Here is a 17,179-nt window from a genome sequence, read left to right as displayed (position 1 = left end):
ACAGTAGTTTTCTCCCATATATGGGGTGTCAGCGTACTCAGGACAAATTGGACAACAACTTTTGCAGTCCAATTTCTCCTGTTACCCTTGGGAAAATGAAAAAATTGGGGCCTAATTGATCATGTTTGTGGAAAAAATACAATTTTTTTATTTTCATGCCCGGGCATTATAAACTTCTGTGAAGCCCTTGGGGGTTCAAAGTGCTCACCACACATCTAGATAAGTTCCTTAGGGGTTCTCGTTTCCAAAATGGGGTCATTTGTGGGTGTTTCCACTGTTTAGGTACATTAGGGGCTCTCCAAAGGCAACATGACACCCGCAGACCATTCCATCAAAGTCTGCATTCCAAAACGTCACTACTTCCCTTCCGAGCCCCGACGTGTGTCCATACAGTAGTTTTCTCCCACATATGGGGTGTCAGCGTACTCAGGACAAATTGGACAACAACTTTTGGGGTTCAATTTCTCCTGTTACCCTTGGGAAAATAACAAAATTGGGGACTAATTGATCATGTTTGTGGAAAAAATACGATTTTTTTATTTTCATGCCCTGGCATTATAAACTTCTGTGAAGCCCTTGGGGGTTCAAAGTGCTCACCTCACATCTAGATAAGTTCCTTAGGGGGTCTAGTTTTCAAAATGGGGTCATTTGTGGGGAGTTTCCACTGTTTAGGTACATTAGGGGCTCTCCAAAGGCAACATGACACCCGCAGACCATTCCATCAATGTCTGCATTCCAAAACGTCACTACTTCCCTTCCGATCCCCGACGTGTTCCCATACAGTAGTTTTCTCCCACATATGGGGTATCAGCATACTCAGGACAAATTGGACAACAACTTTTGGGGTCCAATTTCTCCTGTTACCCTTGGGAAAATAGAAAAAATTGGGGCCTAATTGATCATGTTTGTGGAAAAAATACGATTTTTTTATTTTCATGCCCGGGCATTATAAACTTCTGTGAAGCCCTTGGGGGTTCAAAGTGCTCACCACACATCTAGATAAGTTCCTTAGGGGTTCTCGTTTCCAAAATGGGGTCATTTGTGGGTGTTTCCACTGTTTAGGTACATTAGGGGCTCTCCAAAGGCAACATGACACCCGCAGACCATTCCATCAAAGTCTGCATTCCAAAACGTCACTACTTCCCTTCCGAGCCCCGACGTGTGTCCATACAGTAGTTTTCTCCCACATATGGGGTGTCAGCGTACTCAGGACAAATTGGACAACAACTTTTGGGGTTCAATTTCTCCTGTTACCCTTGGGAAAATAAAAAAATTGGGGACTAATTGATCATGTTTGTGGAAAAAATACGATTTTTTTATTTTCATGCCCTGGCATTATAAACTTCTGTGAAGCCCTTGGGGGTTCAAAGTGCTCACCTCACATCTAGATAAGTTCCTTAGGGGGTCTAGTTTTCAAAATGGGGTCATTTGTGGGGAGTTTCCACTGTTTAGGTACATTAGGGGCTCTCCAAAGGCAACATGACACCCGCAGACCATTCCATCAATGTCTGCATTCCAAAACGTCACTACTTCCCTTCCGATCCCCGACGTGTTCCCATACAGTAGTTTTCTTCCTCATATGGGGTATCAGCATACTCAGGACAAATTGGACAACAACTTTTGGGGTCCAATTTCTCCTGTTACCCTTGGGAAAATAAAAAAAATGGTGACTAAAAGATCATGTTTGTGGAAAAAATACGAATTTTTTATTTTCACGCCCGGGCGTTATAAACTTCTGTGAAGCACTGGGGGGTTCAAAGTGCTCACCACACATCTAGATAAGTTCCTTGGGGGGTCTAGTTTCCAAAATGGTGTCATTTGTGGGGGGTTTCCACTGTTTAGGTACATCAGGGGTTTTCCAATCGCGACATGGTGTCCGATCTCAATTCCAGCCAAAAACGTCAAATGGCGCTGCTTCCCTTCCGAGCTCTGCCATGCGCCCAAATAGTGGTTTACCCCCACATGTGGGGTATCAGCGTACTCAGGACAAATTGCACAATAACTTTTAGGGTGCTGTTACCCTTGGAAAAATAAGAATTGAGGGTGAAAAGATCATTTTTGTGGAAAAAATATGATTTTTTAATTGTACGGCTTTATGTTATAAACGTCTGTGAAGCCCTTGGGGGTTCAAAGTTCTCACCACACATCTAGATAAGTTCCTTAGGGGGTCTAGTTTCCAAAATGGTGTCATTTGTGGGGGGTTTCCACTGTTTTGGTACATCAGGGGTTTTCCAATCGCAACATGATGTCCGATCTCAATTCCAGCCAAAAACGTCAAATGGCGCTGCTTCCCTTCCGAGCTCTGCCATGCGCCCAAATAGTGGTTTACCCCCACATGTGGGGTATCAGCATACTCAGGACAAATTGCACAATAACTTTTAGGGTCCTGTTACCCTTGGGAAAATAAAAATTGGGGTGAAAAGATCATTTTTGTGGAAAAAATATGATTTTTTAATTGTACCGCTGTACGTTATAAACTTCTGTAAAGCCCTTGTGGGTTCAAAGTTCTCACCACATATCTAGATAAGTTCCTTGGGGGGTCTAGTTTCCAAAATGGGGTCACTTGTAGGGGGTTTCCACTGTTTAGGTACATCAGGTACTCTCCAAACGTGACATGGCGTCCGATCTGAATTCCAGCCAATTTTGCATTGAAAAAGTCAAACGGCGCTCCTTCCATTCTGAGCTCTGCCATGCGCCGAAACAGTCGTTCCACCCCACAAATCAGGTATCAGCGTACTCAGGACAAATTGCACAATAACTTTTGCAGTCCAATTTCTCCTGTTACCCTTGGTAAAATAAAAAAAATTGAACCTGAAGTATTTTTTTTTGTGAAAAAAAGTTAGATGTTCATTTTTTTTTTTAAATATTCAAAAAATTCCTGTGACGCACCTAAAGGGTTAATAAACTTCTTGAATGTGGTTTTGAGCACCTTAAGGGGTGCAGTTTTTAGAATGGTGTCACTTTTGGGTATTTTCTATCATATAGAACCATCAAAGTGGCTTCAAATGTGATATGGTCCTAAAAATAAAATGGTGTTGTAAAAATGAGAAATCGCTGGTCAACTTTTAACCCTTATAACTTCCTAACAAAAAAAAATTTTGGTTCCAAAATTGTGCTGATGTAAAGTAAACATGTGGGAAATGTTAGTTATCAAGTTTTTTGTGTGCCGTATCTCTGTGATTTAAGGGCATAAAAATTCAAAGTTGGAAAATTGCGAAATTTTCAAAATTTTTGCCAAATTTCCGTTTTTTTCACAAATAAACGCAAGTTATTTGAATGAAATTTTACCACTAACATGAAGTACAATATGTCACGAGAAAACAATGTCAGAATCACCGGGATCCATGGAAGCGTTCCAGAGTTATGACCTCATAAAGGTACAGTGGTCAGAATTGTAAAAATTGGCCCGGTCATGAACGTGCAAACCACCCTTGGGGGTGAAGGGGTTAAAGTTAGGGTTCATTCAAAAGTTTAAAAAAATAAAATAAAATAAAAAAATTATTACTGTTACATTAGGTCTACTATTGTTAGATTAGGTTAGTTTTTATTGTTAGGCATTCATATAAAATAAAACGATGGCGTGCAGAATGGTTACCGGTGTGTAGCGGTACACCCTGCTTTGCTCCGCTAGTTTCGGGAGTCAAACAAAATCTGATTCTGAAGCAGAACAGTTTTCAGACAGTGATGGCTGCTCTTCCTCCACAAGATCCCACAGCCCAATGATAGTAGATTTAGTGGTCACTGTTGAATCATCAGAGGCAGGGCCAAATTCTGCAGTCCATTGTGGTATCCCGACAATGCATGTTTCACTCAAACTCATCCTTTTTCAGCGGCCCCTGGAATAAAATTAGATGTCTCCAATTTTACCCTCCAAAAGCCCACATCCTTTCATTCCATTCATAGATCCATTCCCCACAATTGTGCCTGAAATAAAAACATATTTGGGCCTTACTCTCAATATGGGTTTAGTACACTCTCCATTCCTACTGGGCTACAGAATCTGTTTTCAGTATCACCGTATTTGCAGCTATCATCTCTGGAGCCATATATGAAGCCCTAAAAAATTCCTTCATTTTAGTGATAAATCCTAAGACCCAAAAGAAATGACCCCACCTACAATCGCCTTAACAAACTGAGACCCTTAATTTCCCTCATAAAAGAATCATTCCTAAATTTCTATATCCCAGTGTATATTGTGCGTTCCACTCTGTGGAAACACGTTTATGACTGGAAGAGCAATGTCGTCACTTCCTGTTGCGCCTCCTTGATGATATTAACCGGCACCCTCTGAACAGTAGCGTGAGTCCCACACTGTGGAACGCAAGCACAACTTCCTATGCAAATCTAGGCATGCGCGGTGAAGCACTAACATGTATTACCATTGTCTAGAATTCATTATTGTTGCACTAATAACGTAGCATTAATGTATTTAGATACCAAACAGCGTAGGGGTATAAACATTCCCCCAACATAATGGAAATCAAGGGAAAAAACATCGGGAAAAGCAACACATTGACAAAAGGTGTATTGGTACAAAAATATATATACTTCCCCCTTTTCCCTATGAATATAATATATATACGTTTTCAATGTAATGATAAAAAGTTAATAAAAATTATTGAAAAACAAAAATATATATACAGTGGGGGAAATATGTATTTGATCCCTTGCTGATTTTGTAAGCTTTCCCACTGACAAAGACATTATCAGTCTATAATTTTAAGGGTAGGTTAATTTTAACATTGAGAGATAGAATATCAAAAATAAAATCCAGAAAATCACATTGTATAAATTATATATATTTATTTTCTTTTTGCAGTGAGAAATAAGCAGGTGACACGAGAAGTCTCTGAAGCGATCCCAGATGGAATAGAAGAAATGTCTCTTGAATAAAATGGCAGTTCCTGGCTTTTCCCGGCGCGGGCTTTCGGTCCTGGTACACGGTGTTGCACGGGGAGTAGATGTAAAAACAAGTGGGCCACAAAGTTTCAGAGAGGAGGCCGCTGAAGGGCCCACGTAGTCAGCGAGTTGCGCGTGGTCTGTTTGGTAACGATTGTTAGGCACTGCGAAGGGTGCTGTCAAGTCAGAGTTCTCAGGTATGGAAGTCTGCCAGAAGCTCGGCTCTCTCTCAACCCAGGCTGTGCCCAGAGAGGTGGTTAAGCTGCGGCATAGGCCTGCTGATTGGCAGGGAACCGTGGCGACGGAGTCAACCTTCTCCTTGTGTTTTTTCTGTCTCCCCACCAGAAGTTCCCCTTTTGCGCGCTCAGCTCCTTTTATCCCTACCCCGCCACCTGCAGTCAGGTGCAAAGATCTGCTCTGGTCAGAAAGTGCTTCACCCCTCAACAATGGTCACAGCCCCTATGGTTCCAGCCCAGACCCACAAGAAGCTGCCCTAGCCTGGTCCATCTCCCTACATCCTCACATGGCCTCAACAGACCTCACAGCGCTCGGATCAATGTTATTCTATGGAGCAGTTCAGATAACACCATTCTCTTCGGTACTTTGGATGAGACTCGCTTTCTCAAGCCTATGGGTGTGCAAAAAATCAGTACATTATGTTTTCCATCCAATTTTTAAGGACACATTGGTCTTGTAAAGATTATTTACTGCTGAATTATAACACAGAAGCTATACGGATGGAAAAAAGTCCACACAGACAACGTAAGGATAATATACAGGGATATGACAAAAAGGATAAAAATAATAACTTAAAACAATTAATAAGAAATTTACTAGAAAGGTTAATGGTATTATCATAGAATTCTTAAATTCTGGACAGGATATTCAAGATGCGGATAATTCCGCACTCCTCCAAAATCAGGCAAGGGAACCACTGGGTTCAGAAGAGTTGCATACTTTATTCAGGGCTATAAAACTACGTGTTTCGTGGACATTCTGGCTATGGCTATGTACCTGAGGAAGTGGACAGGACGTCCACGAAACGCATAGTTTTATAGCCCTGAATAAAGTATGGAACTCTTCTGAACCCAGTGGTTCCCTTGTCTGATTTTGGAGGAGCGCGGAATTATCCGCATCTTGAATATCCTGTCCAGAATTTCTTGAAGATCCGTCGTGGGTCCGGTGCACTCTGCAGCCCTCCTGACAAATTCATTATATGTATTGTGCATACTCACAACATTCAAAGGTGAGAATTCTACCTTATAATCCACTAATTGTTTATTGGGTAACTGCGCTATTGTGCCCCTTTCTTTATCGTTCATAGAATTCTTAGACATTTCAGTCTCTATAATTAACAATGAAATCATCACTAAAAACTACAGAAAACTAATCTTTCTTTGCAGTAAGAAAGTGCCCATCCTCCACATGTAAAAAATACAATTCATACAGTCAGAGGCGTAGCTAGGATTTTGGTTCAGGGGGGACGAAACTTCTGAGTGGACCCCCAACCAGAGAACCTCAGCAGATGACCACGCTGTTGCCAAAAATAATCTATATATAAAAAGACCAGTATTGATATTACCGCCATATGGTCAGTGGAAAATAATACCAGTCCTACAGAACATATAATAGATTACAGCAGAGTTACAGATAATGACATACCACTGACGTTATTTCTGATGGAACCGTTCACTTTTCACGTCTTTTCCATCTGGCCCAGACCGACATGACAACTCCTACAGCCAGGACTCGGCTGCAGAGAATACAACAAAGACACATTTCACTTCTCATGTTTTCAGCACTGTCACCAATTGGACTATTCGCAACCTGCACAAACTGCTCATCCTGCTGATACACCAATACTGAGCCGCTGCTGCCGTATGTGCCCCTATTACTGCACCTGATACCCCAATACTGAGCCGCTGCTGTCGTATGTGTCCCTATTACTACACCTGATACCCAAATACTGAGCCACTGCTGCCGTATGTGTCCCTATCACTGCACCTGATACCCCAATACTGAGCCGCTGCTGTCGTATGTGTCCCCTATTACTGCACCTGATACCCCAATGCTGAGCCGCTGCTGCCGTATGTGTCCCTATTACTGCCCCTGATACCCCAATACTGAGCCGCTGCTGCTGTATGTTTCCCTATTACTGCACCTGATACCCCAATGCTGAGCTGCTGCTTCTGTATGTGTCCCTATTACTGCACCTGATACCCCAATACTGAGCCGCTGCTGACGTATGTGTCCCTATTACAGCACCTGATACCCCATTACTGAGCTGCTGCTGCTGTATGTGTCCCTATTACTGCATCTGATACCCCAATACTGAGCCGCCGCTGCCGTATGTGTCCCTATTACTGCACCTATTGTGTGGTTCTGTGTGACCTTTAAATTCTAAAGCAACTCTCTAGAAAATAGTAATGTCGGGTGCAAGTGCCCTAGAAAACAGGGCCCACACTTTGGTCCCTAGAATTTAATATTGCCCTGTGTGTGCCCCTTTGACAGTCACAGTAACCCAAGTTCCCCTGTAACACAAAGTGCCCACTTCACATTTAATAATGTCCCAAGTCTCCCCCTTGTACAGCTCCTCTATACACAGTATAATGCCCCCTCACTGTATATATACTGACCCCTTAATATCCCCAAACTATTTAATGGCTCCAACACTGTATGATGGCCCCGTCACTATAATCCCCAAACTGTATGATGGCCACCTAGACAGCATCCATATCATAATACACCAGATAGTCCTCAATATAGTATAATGCACTCCCCATAGGCAGAGTGTATAGTATAATGCACTCCCCATAGGCAGCCTCTATATTAGAATGCACTCCCCATAGGTAGATTCTATATTATAATGCACCCCCATAGGCAGCCTATTATAATGCACCCCCATAGGCAGGCTATTATAATGCACCCCCATAGGAAGCATATTATAATGCACTTCCCATAGGCAGTCTATTATAATCAACTACTCATAGGCAATGTATAGCACAAAAACCCATAAAAGTAAAAAAATGGCACAACTCACTACAATAATTAGCCACATAAGAAAAAAACAGTATAACATGCCAGTAAAATTAATTCTACTTTATTCAATGAATTTGTAATAAAAACAGTACACAAAACATCAATTCACAATTTCAAGGTCACTACTGAAACATCATAGGAGTCAACAACGCCATAAGCCCTACCTACTTGTTATGCAAATCAGTGCATGTAATATTTCACAGACATAGCCAAAGAAAATTCCACATTGGCTTAGTATTGGCTGTCAGTATAAGACTACTATTGTGTTGCCTAAAAATGGCTGCTGTGATGATAAAAATATTGTTAAAAGCACTTGCATATGTATGTGGTCTGCTTATGCGGTCTGCTTAGGCGAACCTCCTGACGAAGAAATGAAACGCGCGTTGGGGCGCTTGTGGAGGACTGCATAAACAGACCACATACATATGTAAGTGCTTTATTTTATACTAGATCATCTAATTATGTCAAACTTAGTCCTGCAGCAGCCGATGACATCATCGCTTACACTCAGGCTGATGATGTCATAATGGCGATGATGTCACAATACTAGGTGATTGTTAGGTTAAAGATTCCGATGTCACTTTTCTTACTTTACCTTCAGCTTTTGGAGAGTGAAGACGACTTTTGCGCACTTAGCAAATTCATTATTATTGATATTAACTTATCATGGGACGAAAAAGGAAGTGTGGTGAAAAGAATAAGAGACGTGCTAAAAAAAGATGCACGGAAGAAAGTTTTTCCCAGAGAGGAGTAACTTCTCAGGACATTGTACAGGACGTACCTGTTGAGAATACAGATGATCCCTCTACATCATCTTCTGGACATCCTCCAGAGAATAAGACCCTTAAAAAGGGGAAAAAAAGAGGGAAGACATCTCCTGAGAAAGGAGATGAAACCCCAAATAAGAGAGGAAGAAGCTCTCACATCCATCAAGAGAGAGTTGAAAATCAAAGTTGTAGAGAACAACTTAAGAGAAAGAGGACATCTGACACTGAGACCACCACAAAGAGAAGACGTGAGAGTGACAAATCCATCGATCAAGCTCCAGAAGGTAAAGTCTATAGTCATTTAGTCATTTATGTGTGTATGTGTGTATGTCCGGGATAGGCATCCGCACCGTCGCTGCTACAGCCACAAAATTTGGCACAGTCACACGTCTGTACCCCGAGAGCATCCTAAGCTATGTTGTGAGGCGAAATTTTAACCCCGCGCATTCCAATTCACCAAACAATTTTGCCCCTATCTACATACTGGGGGAAAAAGTGTGTGTGTCAAGCCCCGCCCCTCATTGTGATGTTATAATGCCCCTATTTGCATACTGGGGAAGCAGTGTGTGCGTATGAAGCCCTGCCCCTCATTATGATGTCACAATGGTTGCCATGGCGACGCTGATGTCATCAAAGGCTGCAAGCCCTGCCGCCGCTCATTATGATGTCATAATGGTTGACTATGGAGTGGAGGATGTGTGATGAGTATATGGGCACCGGACTATGGGATGGAGGATATGTATGATGGGTATATGGGAACGGGACTATGGGATGGAGGATGTGTGATGGGTATATGGGCACTGGACTATGGGATGGAGGATATGTATGACTGGTATATGGGCACGGGACTATGGGATGGCGGATATGTATATGGGCACGGGACTATGGGATGGAGGATGTGTGATGGGTATATGGGCACTGGACTATGGGATGGAGGATATGTTTGACGGGTATATGGGCACGGGACTATGGGATGGTGGATATGTATATGGGCACGGGACTATGGGATGGAGGATGTGTGATGGGTATATGGGCACTGGACTATGGGATGGAGGATATGTTTGACGGGTATATGGGAACGGGACTATGGGATGGTGGATATGTATATGGGCTCGGGACTATGGGATGGAGGATGTGTGATGGGTATATGGGCACTGGACTATAGGATGGAGGATATGTATGATGGGTATATGGGCACGGGCCTATGGGATCGTGGATATGTATGATGGGTATATGGGCATGGGACTATGGGATGGAGAATATGTATGATGGGTATATGGGCATGGGACTATGGGATGGAGGATGTGTGATTGGTATATGGGCACTCGACTATGGGATGGAGGATATGTATGATGGGTATATGGGCACGGGCCTATGGGATCGTGGATATGTATGATGGGTATATGGGCACGGGACTATGGGATGGAGGATAATTATAATTTTCTATAACTAACCACATTTAGTTACTATGCCCGGGCAGCGCCGGGCACTTCAGCTAGTTTTATATAAAGTGTTCATTTATTTTACAAAATGTAACCTAATGACATAATCTTGTCCCGTACATACTACCGTGTACATCAGAGCTTTCCACCTTCTATACTTAAGGCTCTCCAGCCAGAACATGGTGGTAACCAGTTTCCTCATGGTTCAAAGCTCATGATAGATTTTTAAAAAATTGCCAATTTATTGGAGCATTATATATGAGTGATTAATTGTTAGTTCTTATATCTGTTTTCTGTTCTAGGTGTAATCGGTGCTCAGACCACCAGCCCTTCAGAGCAAGTGACTGCCTGTTTTTCCCTGGAGAGTTTAATCTTTACCAGGAAGCTTGGAGAAGGCAGTTTTGGGAAGGTGATGTTGGCGACACATCAACCCAGCGGACTTCAGCTGACGGTCAAGATGGTTAAGAAGAGAGAATTGTTGGAAAATGCTAAAGACACCGTCCGCATAGAGAGAGATGTCCTGGAAATCACTGAAGACAGTAGATTCTTCACACATGCCTATGGCACCTTCCACACAGCGGTAAGAGACTCCTCACGTTCTAGGAATTCTCTCTTTTCTCCCCATCATGTCCATTTGCTTCCATCAGATTGCAAATTCAATCTTTGTCTGTAAATGAAGAGACCTGCTGCATGCTCTGTGTGCCTGTATGTCCTGGGCGCCATTACTGATGGCTATCATTAGAGGATTTTGACTTAGTTGTCACCCTGGACACCTCTCCAGTGTGTGCAGACACAAAGACATGTCTTCTGAACATACAGTATAGGTCCCAGAACCATAGTAAATGTTATCAGGATGGATAAAATCTGCATTATTTACCATCATCTTCCCTTCTCTCGCACAGGACTATGCATTTTATGCCATGGAATATCTGAGTGGTGGCGAGTTGACTGCATTTATCAATTCCAGAGCCCCCCTGGATGTCTGCACGACCAGGTAAGAGAGCAGCCGCTCTGTAATATCTGTGGCCGCTGTCTCCCCTCATAGTTATTAGTGGTTCAGTAGAACAATTAATGCTGATAGGAGTTTTTTCTTCCTTATTAGGTTCCTTGCAGCAGAAATCTTGAGTGGAATAGAGTTTCTCCACAGTCGTGGGATTATTCACCGGTAATAAGTCATTTCTTGTTTTATACAAGGGAAAGATTTACTATGGGAAATAGTTAACTGTGCCAGAATTGTGGTGTTATTTAGCCAAAAATATGGTGAACATGATGTGTACCAAATTTCTGAAGTGTTTTAGACACTTTTGGGGCTCACTTGAAGAGGGGACAAGGCTTTTATGGAAATGGGAATAGTTTGATAGGAATCCATGTGGCTTACAATGTCATAACGTGCAACTAAACTGTAATCAGATTTTTGTGAAAAATTATTGGCTCTAAGTAATGAAAACAATAGTGGTGTAACATCAGACAAAAATCTCTGAAGTTGCTCCTAATTTGTCACACAGCCACTGTGATGATTTGGCGTGTTTTCAGAAAGCCTGGTATATGTCTACACAAGATAGGATTAGTGAATCTGTCCCCCAGTGTTTAGTGAGTGGTCCTGTGAAGCCCCCACAGCAACCCAAGCACGACAGCTGATCTATATCTGACTCACAGAACTATTTTTCTTTCTTTTTTTAAGGGATTTAAAACCAGACAACATTCTTCTGGACGGTGATGGACACGCTAAGATTGCTGATTTCGGCCTTGCTGCTATGAATGTATTTGGTTCTCAGAAGATCAGAGTTTTTTTCGGCACTCCTGGCTATATGGCTCCTGAGGTGACTATATGACTACTAATATCTCTTATTATACACCTGCAATTCTCACTTAATGTATAGCTTGTGGAATCACAGATCTATCATCACATCAGCCCACATTTACTAACGCTATCTAATAGATGTACTGTGTAAGGGCCCCCATACATATTACACTAAAGTCAGCCAAACTGGCCAATATCAGAAGGATCAGCCTAGGGCAGCACGGTGGCTCAGTGGTTAGTACTACAGTCTTGCAATGCTGGGGTCTTGGGGTCAAATCCCACCAAGGACAATACCATGTTTGTGTGGGTTTCTCTGGTTTCCTCCCACACTCCAAAGACATACTGATAGGGAAAGTACTGTACGTAAAGCACTGCTGTATAAGAAAAGCATAATAAATAAAAAAAAACAAAACAGTTTAATGTGTACTGAGGCTTCTCGATTTGAGAGGTAGCTATCAACTAAATGATCTTTTGGCCGACATGTCCTATGTATGGGGGCTTAGGTGTGGAAAAACACTACCAGTAAACATGGACCACGGTAGTTTTCTGTCTCCCAGGATGAACACTGTACTAACTTACTCTTCTAATCTTATATTTCCACAGATGATTCGTCGACAGCCCTTTAATTACACGGTCGACCTGTTTGCTTTTGGGATCATAGTCTTCCAAATGGCCACAGGATCTTACCCGTTTTACTCTGGTCAGTGTTCTCGAAGGATTGCCCGTTCAGTGAAATGTGATAAACCTTGCTATCCGCACAGCATGGATTCTCAGCTCAAGGATGTCATAGAGAGAGTGAGTAAAAAGACACTTCCACCTGGAGACATAGGAAGGATAGACGAGTCAGGAGATTTCATAATACACCATACATTTCATCACCACTGCGTTGGGTATTTCAGCTTTGTCCAATAGAAGGAATTGGGACAATGCTGGAGCCCCGGGACAGCCTCTCCTAAGTGTGCAGTGTTCTTATCTACAGGCCAGTTTATACAGTAAAGAGGCTGCGGTGCTCACCAAAACCTCTTCACACAGCTAATCATCAGCATTATTGGGTATCTGCCCCTAACTGATCGACTACTGATGGCCTATCCTGTACTATCCTATCCTGTACTACCCTGCCCTGTACCATCCTGTCCTGTACCATCCTATCCTGTTTCATCCTGTCCTGTACTATCCTATTCCGTACTATCATATCCTGAACTATCCTGTCCTCTATTATCCTGTCCTGTACTATCCTGTCCTGTACTATACTGTCCTGTACTATCCTGTCCTGTACCATCCTATCCTGTACCATCCTGTCCTGTACCATGCTATCCTGTTTCATCCTGTCCTGTACTATCCTATCCCGTACTATCATATCCTGAACTATCCTATCCTCTATTATCCTGTCCTGTACTATCCTGTCCTGTACTATCCTGTCCTGTACCATCCTGTCCTGTACCATGCTATCCTGTTTCATCCTGTCCTGTACTATCCTATCCCGTACTATCATATCCTGAACTATCCTATCCTCTATTATCCTGTCCTGTACTATCCTGTCCTGTACTATCCTGTCCTGTACCATCCTGTCCTGTACCATCCTGTCCTGTACTATACTGTCCTGTACTATCCTGTCCTGTACCATCCTGTCCTGTACCATCCTGTCCTGTACCATCCTATCCTGTACCATCCTGTCCTGTACTATACTGTCCTGTACTATCCTGTCCTGTACTATCCTGTCCTGTACCATCCTGTCCTGTACCATGCCGCCCTGTACCATCCTATCTCGCCCTGTATTATTCTATCCTGTCCCATATTATCCGATCCTATCATGTACTATTCTATCCTGTCCTATCCTATCCTATCATATTTATTTCTAGCAATGGCTGTTTTAAGAAATTCATCTTTCTATAAGAAAATGAGAAAATAATTCTGTTACTGCTGTTTTTTTCCGAGATTATTTATAATATTACTTGTGATATAATAATTATTCTTATATATTTGCAGCTCTTGTGTAAATCACCAAAAAAGAGGCAGGTTGTTTGCAGCAATCTAAAAGGACATCCATTCTTCTCGCCCATAAACTGGGAGGAATTAGAGGCGGGAAGGTCCCGTCCACCATTCACAATGACACCTGTAAGTGCACAGCGTTATTTTATTACAATGTCACTTCCTCGCCTGTGTAATGTGATAATATGTGTAAGAAATACTCAACTAATGAGTAACAATTCTACAAAGTGTAGAGCAGAATGTGTTTATCCTCCCCGGCTGGTAAATGGGTGGAATTACAGAATGTGGCAGGATGGACTGGCTTTTACATACTTCTCAAAAGTGTAATTATTGTCCCCAATTCTTCAGAAGACCATTTAGTGACTAACTTGGATCTGTTAGGCTGCGTTCACACTGTGCATTTTTTTCTACGAAAAAGAGCCATAATGCTCTGGACATTTGTTGGGGGTAAAAACACAACAAAAATATGCAGTATTGTTGACAATGCGTCAAAAGAACCCAATGTGGTTGCAACATGTGAACACAGCTTTATGGTGCAGTTGTAGCAGATGTGGATACCGCAGATTGCCAGGCAGCACCAGGAGTTGACTTGTTCTCAAGCTGCAGGTGACGATGCATCATGGTGATTAGCGGTAATCGGCACACGGTTACCACGGCTCATCAACAATCTGTACAGGTGCCCTCGGGAGGGAACGGATATAATTAAATACTTAATGAATTAACCAGACTGATTTGTCTTTCTTCTATAGATCCCAGTTATAGAAACCAGCACACATATTGAATTACACCAAGTGATGTCTGACACTGAAGCTCAGAAACCACCTATAACACCGGAGGACCAGCAGCTGTTCTGTGACTTCTCCTACATCAGCAACAGGTGGAAGAGCATTGAAAGCCGCAGCCATGACAGCAATGGGAATATAACGCAGTCCCCTCCCCCAATACCTGACTGGCTCAGGAAGGGCAGTGAAAGCCGCAGCAATGACAGCATTGGAAATATAACGCAGTCCCCTCCCCCAATACCTGATGACTGGCTGAGGAAGAGCATTGAAAGCCGCAGCAATGACAGCATTGGAAATATAATGCAGTCCCCTCCCCCAATACCTGACGACTGGCTGAGGAAGAGCATTGAAAGCCGCAGCAATGACAGCATTGGGAATATAACGCAGTCCCCTCCCCCAATACCTGACGACTGGCTGAGGAAGAGCATTGAAAGCCGCAGCAATGACAGCATTGGAAATATAATGCAGTCCCCTCCCCCAATACCTGACGACTGGCTGAGGAAGAGCATTGAAAGCCGCAGCAATGACAGCATTGGGAATATAACGCAGTCCCCTCCCCCAATACCTGACGACTGGCTGAGGAAGAGCATTGAAAGCCGCAGCAATGACAGCATTGGAAATATAATGCAGTCCCCTCCCCCAATACCTGACGACTGGCTGAGGAAGAGCATTGAAAGCCGCAGCAATGACAGCATTGGGAATATAACGCAGTCCCCTCCCCCAATACCTGACGACTGGCTGAGGAAGAGCAGTGAAAGCCGCAGCAATGACAGCATTGGAAATATAATGCAGTCCCCTCCCCCAATACCTGACGACTGGCTCAGGAAGAGCATTGAAAGCCGCAGCAATGACAGCATTGGAAATATAATGCAGTCCCCTCCCCCAATACCTGACGACTGGCTGAGGAAGAGCAGTGAAAGCCGCAGCAATGACAGCATTGGAAATAAAATGCAGTCCCCTCCCCCAATACCTGACGACTGGCTCAGGAAGAGCATTGAAAGCCGCAGCAATGACAACATTGGGAATATAACGCAGTCCCCTCCCCCAATACCTGACGACTGGCTCAAGAAGAGCATTGAAAGCCGCAGCAATGACAGCATTGGGAATATAATGCAGTCCCCTCCCCCAATACCTGACGACTGGCTGAGGAAGGCGTGGACCTGGTTGTGGTCTGAAGAAACAGGCAGGGTCTGTAGGAATCCCGCCCCTGCATTCTTCTATCCTCTCTGTTGCATATCAGGGACCATAGTCTACTGCATTCTCATCTGGCTGGCAGGCTACTTGGAGAGGTAGGACCATCATACTACAGGACGGCACGGTGGCGCAGTGATTAGCACTGTTAGCGAGCAGCACTGTGGTCTTCGATGTAAATCTGGGACTCCATCTGCACAGAGTTTGTATGTTCTCCCCGTGTCTGTGTGGGTTTTCTCCGGGTACTCCGGTTTCCTCCCACAACTCAAAACATACTGATAGGAGAAAAAAATAAAATTATTAATTATTGAACATCATCATCCTGTATCTCGTGTAATTCTGTATTTATTACCAGTGAGTGATCTATAGAAAGGTGGTAACACTGCACATTGTCATGAGTTTCATATATTACTACGTGTGCTATGAGGATTTTATTCAGCTGTATATGTACAGCGGATGTTGGTTGCCTTTTAACAGCAGAGGTTAAGTGACCTTATTCCTCAGCGCTGCTTTTTAATGGCCCTCAGAAATAAGTCAATAGCAACCCCATTGTTGGAAATTCTCGGGGGTTTCAGTTACTGGGGGTAGCTGAGACCCTGGAGAACACAATCAGGGATGTTTTTTACCGGTTTTCTGTCACATAATCACCGTTATTCACTGAATAACATTGATCACATAAAAAAGTAAAGTCTAATTTAAAAATCATTTTTCTTTCCTCTGCCATGATCTAACATGTCAGATGAGAGAGAAATGATGTCCTTAGGCTCACCATAGCACCCTAGTACCAGCGACACCATTCGCTTCCTCCTCCTCTTCCTGAAGCAAAATGACTTCATTGCGAGGCGCACATCAGTTAATGATCAGCCGGCGGCACCCAACAACATCAGAGATATTCTCTATTGGTCCCTGACTTTTGATAAATGTGATAGATCCTTTCAAAGTGATCAAAAGTCCAATATTTGTTATCCCCCTAGTAAGATTAAATTTGTTCATTTTTTTTTTTTTTCTGCTGGTACATTCTTTTCCAACAGTTTATTGGGTTTTTAAATTTAAAGTGTAGGGAGGGACGGAGAAGGAAGGGCAGGGAGGGGGGGAAGGAACGAGGAAAGAGGGAAGGAAGGGGGAAGGAGAACTCAAAACAGAACATACATAACATAACATATAGTTAAAGGCTAGCAACATTTTAGCCTGAAAAGCAAGGGAATCATCCCTTGACAAATAGCAGTATCATAAAGTCATAAAGATACACGGATCAGAAGAGACAGTGCA

The 17,179-nt window shown here is 43.0% G+C and overlaps 1 long non-coding RNA gene across 1 annotated transcript; it reads right to left on the bottom strand.

The window, feature by feature from the left end:
• Positions 1-5,015: 5,015 nt before the first annotated feature.
• LOC141085998 (uncharacterized) lies at positions 5,016-16,657 on the bottom strand. The gene is made up of 4 exons (XR_012231469.1): positions 15,852-16,657; positions 12,636-12,765; positions 6,562-6,652; positions 5,016-5,527 (listed from the first exon to the last, which is right to left on the bottom strand). It is a non-coding gene; the product is annotated as an uncharacterized lncRNA (long non-coding RNA).
• Between the last annotated feature and the right edge of the window lie 522 nt (positions 16,658-17,179).

The sequence above is a fragment of the Dendrobates tinctorius genome, unplaced genomic scaffold, assembly GCF_039654945.1.
Source record: "Dendrobates tinctorius isolate UK_male_01 unplaced genomic scaffold, ASM3965494v1 ptg000029l, whole genome shotgun sequence".
Classification (NCBI taxonomy): Eukaryota; Metazoa; Chordata; class Amphibia; order Anura; family Dendrobatidae; genus Dendrobates; species Dendrobates tinctorius.
This window is presented reverse-complemented; position numbering and strand designations above follow the sequence as displayed.